The sequence below is a fragment of the Chelonoidis abingdonii genome, chromosome 9 (genome assembly GCF_003597395.2).
Source record: "Chelonoidis abingdonii isolate Lonesome George chromosome 9, CheloAbing_2.0, whole genome shotgun sequence".
NCBI classification, from domain to species: domain Eukaryota; kingdom Metazoa; phylum Chordata; order Testudines; family Testudinidae; genus Chelonoidis; species Chelonoidis abingdonii.
Window position 1 is genome coordinate 41052402 of NC_133777.1, and position 6000 is coordinate 41058401.

Below are 6000 nucleotides of genomic sequence, written 5' to 3' on the forward strand. Positions count from 1 at the left end.
GAGAGTCCCTGCTTGACCATAGCACCCTCCAATATGACCGCCCCTTGGAGGTTATGTGTGTGCATGGGGATGTTCACTCTTACCCCACGGCTTTTGTACAAATGAAGGTGGGTGATCAAGAAACAAAAATTTGGGTCAGCATAACAAAACGTCTTCCTTGGAAGGTTATAATTGGGAGAGACTGGCAATAGTTCCCTTCTTTGTTCCTCCCCTAATCAGGACCTCCTTCTCCGGCTGAATTGGTACCTCAAAAGCTAGATGAGATTTCCTGTACTGAAATCTGACCTTTTGGAAGGGTTTGCCCAAACTCTGATTATTAAGAAATCCCGAAGGCAGTGCCAAGAAGAAGAGAGATCTGTCAGTCTGGGGAGACAGAACCAGGGGAATCATCTAAGCAGATGGACAATGCCCAATCCAAAAGGGGGAGAAATGCCTTCTGATCCATGAGAACCTCTCCAGGAGGCTCCTCCAGAGTGAGACTTAGCCCATTTCACCCAGACCTGTGACTTCATATGTGGGTAGCAGGAAGATGACACTTTGAGAGAGTTGTATGCCCTGATAGCTGTGATTGATGGGATGGTTACTCAGGAGCCCAAGCTGCCCAATTTCCCCATTTTGAACTAAAGAATGATACATTCTATTGAGTTGACCTTGACCCAAAAACAAGGGAGGCCTGCTACCAACTCCTGGTGCCCTAGGAGGCCAGGAGCACGGTCTTGCAGCTGGCTTGTACAATTTCTTCAGCCAGCCATTTTGGCTGGGAAAAACCATTAGCCCAATGATTGGCTCGGTTCTTCTAGCTGAAAATCTATAAGGAGGCTGCTAGTTTCTGCGTGTCCTGTCCAGACTGTCAGGAGGTTGCACCAAAGGGTTCAGGGTGCGGTTCTCTAATATCCCTACCTCTAGTAGGTACGCCCTTTGAGAGGATAGGGATCGATATAGTGTGTCCCCTAGAGGAAAGTTCTTGGGGCCACCAACACCTACTGCTCGTGGTGGACTACTCCACACGATATCCAGAAGTGGTCCCCATGCACTCAATAACGGCATGAACTGTAGCAGCAGAGCTAGTTCAACTTTTTTCTTGGGTGGGATTACCTATCAAAATCCTGACCAAGCAAGGGACAAATTTCACGTCCCAGTTGTTAAAGTTGATGTGGACACTTCTGAAGGTTAAGCCTCTTAGGACTTCCATGTACCACCCCCAAATGGATGGCCTGGTGAAGAGGTTCAATCAAAACTTGATAAACACATTGAAAAAACACTGACCCTCGCAACTGGGACCAAGTCCTGCCCTATCTTATGTTCGCAGTAGGAGAGGTGCCACAGGCCTCAGCGGGATTCTCCCTGTTTGCACCGCTTTATGGACGGTGACCCCGAGGGCTACTGAACCTTCTCAAGGAAATGTGGGAAGAGTAACCTTCCTGAGCCCAAAATGTAACTCCATATGTGTTACAAATGTGTGAATTACTAGATCAGGTGGCCAGGTTTGCCTGAGAGAATCTGAAGTGGGCCCAACAAGCACAGGCCTGCCACTATAACAAAGGAGCCCGGGAGAAAGTCTATCAATCCAGTGAGCGAGTCTTGCTATTGTTACCCAGCTCTGAAAGTAAGCTCTTGGCCAAATAGCAAGGGCCTTACGAGGTCATAAGGCTAATAGGGGACATGGACTACGAGATCCATGCCAATTTAAGAGGAGGGAAAAACAAATTTTCATGTAAACTTGCTCGAAATATAGAAGGCAGAGGAGTGCCTATTTATAGACCCCTGAGACCTGCTGGATGACTTGGGACCAGAGGTGCAATCCACAGCAGGCACTGTGGATGTATCCACAGGAGAATATCTCCCTTCATGCCTGCAATGGCAGGCCAGGAACCTTCTGGGATACATTAGTGATCTCTTCTCCTCTCAGCCGAGTTGGACTCATCTAGTGGCCCATCAACTCCAAAGGAATCTGACTGCCAAGCCCGAACACAAGACCTACCAAGTTCCCGAAAAGCTCCATGAGGATCTAGAACAAGAGGTTCGGGCAATGCTGGAACTGGGGATTATTGAGGAATCCCAAAGCCCTTGGTGCAGCCCAGTAGTCCTGGTGCCCAAACCAGATCTCATCACCTGGTCCTGTGTGGATTTCAGGGCCCTAAACACAGCCTCATAGTTTGATGCTCATCCCATGGCCCAAGTTCTTGGATCGGCTTGGAAAGGCAAGATACATAACAACATTGGACTTAACCAAGGGGTATTGGCAAATATCCCTTACAAAAGACTCCCAGGAAAAAACTTCATTTGCCACCCCCCTAGGGCTGTTCCATTTTATAACTATGCCCTTTGGATTACATGGAGCGCCAGCCACCTTCCAACACCTGATGGCTCAGGTACTGTGTCACCATGGTCAATTTGCAGCTGCCTATTTAGATGAAGTAGTGATCTTCAGTGAAGGCTGGTGTTCACACTTAGAACATGTAGCATCCATTCTGCAGTCACTGAGAGAGGCTGGGCTCACAATGAACCCAAAGAAATGTAAGTTTGGTATGCAGGAGACCAAATACCTTTGGTATCTAGTAGGGAATGGGAAGATACAGCCCCTACAAAATCAAACTGAAGCTCTAGAAAAAAACTCCAGTTCTAAAACCAAAAACAGGTTTGGGCCTTTTTAGGTCTGGCCAGTTATTACCATCGGTTTGTCCCTCATTTTGCGACACTAGTGGCACCACTGACAGACTTGACCAAGACGTCGGCACCAACTATGGTACTATGAACACAGCAACACCAGGTGGCATTTCAAAGCATAAAAGACATTTTGGGGCAGCAGCCAGTGCTCTGATGCCCTGACTTTGCCTTACTATTTATCCTGCACACAGGCGTGTCCACCGTAGGTTTGGGAGCTGTTCTGTCCCAGAACTTCCAAGGGACAGAACACCCAATCCTCTATCTGAGCAAAAACCTTCAGCAGCGGGAGACTAGGTACTCCACCATAGAACGAGCGTGTTTGGCTATCCACTGGGCAGTGGTGGTGCTGCATTACTACCTACTAGGAACCTCATTCAAACTCTTCACAGACCACACTCCTTTGAAGTGGATGCAAGCCATGAAAGACACCCACCCACCCCTGGATTACACAATGATATCTGGTGTTGCAACCTTACGCCTTCACAGCAGGACATCGCCCGGGGTCCCAACATGGGAATGCAGATTTCTTCTCCCTAATAGGGGTTGACACTGTTTTCGGGGCGATGCCCCGACCCCAATCCTTTCTGTGGGGGGAGGTATGTGACAGGGTGTACCAGACCCTCTGAGGCCCCTTGCTGGAGGCCTTGTGACCCTGTCACATCCCACCCCAAAAAAGGGTAGTGGGGAGGGTCCTCCAAGCTGCCTAGAGTGGCTGTGTGGGACACAGCCAATCAAGGCCCAGAATCCCATATAAGAAGAGCTGCAGGACCAGAGGGAGTTCAGTTCCTTGCTGGAGCTGTAGGAGTGTGGATGAGGTGTGGCTGGCTGATGGAGCTACAGAACCCCGGACAGTGCAGTGCTGCCAAAAGTTGGGGAGAACAAGGAGCCTTGAGCTGGTTGCTGGGACTGTATTAGGCCAAGGCCCTGAGGTAAGGGTGATGACGGTGCAGGGAAATGCCCCAGGGAAATAAAGAAGCCCTGCGACATAGTTAAAGGGATACAGCAGATAGCTGCTACCTACAAGGTCCCTGCGCTGGGACTCGGAGTAATGGGTGAGCTCAGGTCCCCTCAACCGCTATTAGACACTGGGGGGAAGTGGCCTGGACACTGAGGCACCTCAGAGAGGGAACCGAACTATAGTGGCCCAGGTGGAGGGCTGTAGCCAGAAAGCCCAAGAGGGTGAAGACATTGTCTCTAGGGAGGGAGCTCTGGGACTCTGCTCTATCCCAGAGCAGGGACAATGTGAGAGAGCGTGTGTAGGCACATGCACTTAGCCAAGGGGGTGCTTGTGCAGGTGTACCCTGTTACAAGGAGGACATAATAGTGGTCTTCAAATACTTGAAAGGCTGCCATAAAAAAGACAAAGAAAAGTTTGTTCACTCTTGCAACAGAGGGCAGGACAAGAGGCAGTGGGAGATTCAGGGGAGCAGGCTGAGGCATGGGGGTGGGTGCAGAACAAAGTTATTAACATATGTAAGTGAACTGTCCAAGACTTTTCAGCGAACGTGGCCTGATGCGGGGAGGGAAGGATACAAGTCTTGCCTGCATCACCCGTTCATCACCCTGATAAGGCTGGCTAATGTACGACCATTTCGTTTTTAGAAGCCTAGTTATTCCTCAGTTACTGAACTCCACCAAGTATTCATGTCTGGCCTGTGCTCTTACTCCCGCTGTTTGGGTGGCTTCCAGATAATGCTGCACATGGCTCTGGGGCCAGCTGCCAGCCCAAGATTGACAGAGATACAAGATGAAGTATGTTCCCAGCTGAATGAATCCAGTTACGGAACAAACTTCCTGCCTTCATTATTCAGGCTTGCAACATGCTTCTTTCCCTGACACTGCTCATTCATTATGAGGCACTTAACTGGGGAATAGAAAGTATATAATGACTGAGCCACGTTCCACTCTCTGCAGGTGCTCCTACAACTACATTGAGGAGGGCCAAATAAGAACACAGAGAATCATGTTAAAGGAAGACACACAAACCCAGAGGCAGGTTTATCATGAAACAAACAGGGCAGTGGCACAGGGCCCTCAATGACGGAGGGGCCCCCAAAATGCAGGACAAATCTAATCTGACAACCTGCCCCTGAGTCCTGGGCAGTGGCACAGCAGGGCTCAGGCAGGCAGGCTGCCTGCATTCTATGTCCAGTGGCCCCCCACCGCTCCCAGTAGCGGCCGGCTGCTGGCACATCTCTGCGTGCCCTTAGCAGGGGGGAAGTGGCTCTGCACGCTGCTCCCACTCCAGGCAGCGCACGGAGTCCTGCTGCCCCCTTCTCTCCAAGGGCTAAGGCAGCTCCCTACCCGTGCTGCCTGCCTCCCTCCGCGCCGTGCCACTCCCAGAAGCGGCCGGCATGTCCCTGCGGCCCCTGGGGGGGATGGGGGTGTCTCCGTGTGTTGCCCCCGTGCTGAGTGCTGACTCCGCAGCTCCCATTGGCCAGGAACTGCGGCCAATGCAAGCTGCAGGGGTGGCACCTGTGCGCAGCAGCATGCAGAGACCCCCCGGTCCGCCCCCGCCTAGGAGCCACCATCAGAATGGTGTGCCAGTTGCTTTGGGAGCCACGCTGCCAAAGGTAAGCACCTCTGACCTCTCCTACATCCCAACCCCCTGCCCCAGCCTAGCATCCTCACCCCCTCCCACACCTCAGCCCAGAGCCTGCAACCCACACCCAAACTTCCTCCCAGGCTCCAACCCTCTGCCCCAATCAAGGTACTTCACTTTATTTTCATCTACTTCCTATTACTTATAATATAGGAGGAGGATGAAGAAAAAAAGAATGTTCTTTTTCTTGGCTGGGTCCTGAGGGGGGGGCCCTGAAAATGAAGCTGTGCACACGGCCTCACTAACTCTAAATCCACCACTGCACAAACCCCAACCCAGATGTTGAACCCTTTAGAACCCATGTTGATGAGTTCTGATTACTCCCCCCCCCGCCACCCTCATTCATTCCTTCCTTTACTGAAATGTATCAGTTGTGGTGGTCTCGGCTCGGCTGATTGATCAGACCTGAAGAAGACCTGAGCTGATGAAGAGCTCCGGGTAGGCTTGAAACAAAAGATTTTTACTTCACCCACCTTGTCCCTCAGGTGATCGCTGTCAGTTTCAGAGCTAACCAGGCCAGATGAGAGGTGATGCATTCCGGTCATGTTTGTGCCTGTGAAATCTGAATAGAGCAGCCAGGCAGTCCCCAGGAGAGAGGGCCAGCCCTGGGCACCCCGTCCCAGTTAGCATCCATCGAAGAAGCTAGTTTGCAGAATGGGAGCTGAGGCTCGAAGGGACAAGCTGTGTCTGGTTGGCTTGGGAAGGAAGGAGGGAGATATGGAGATGACACC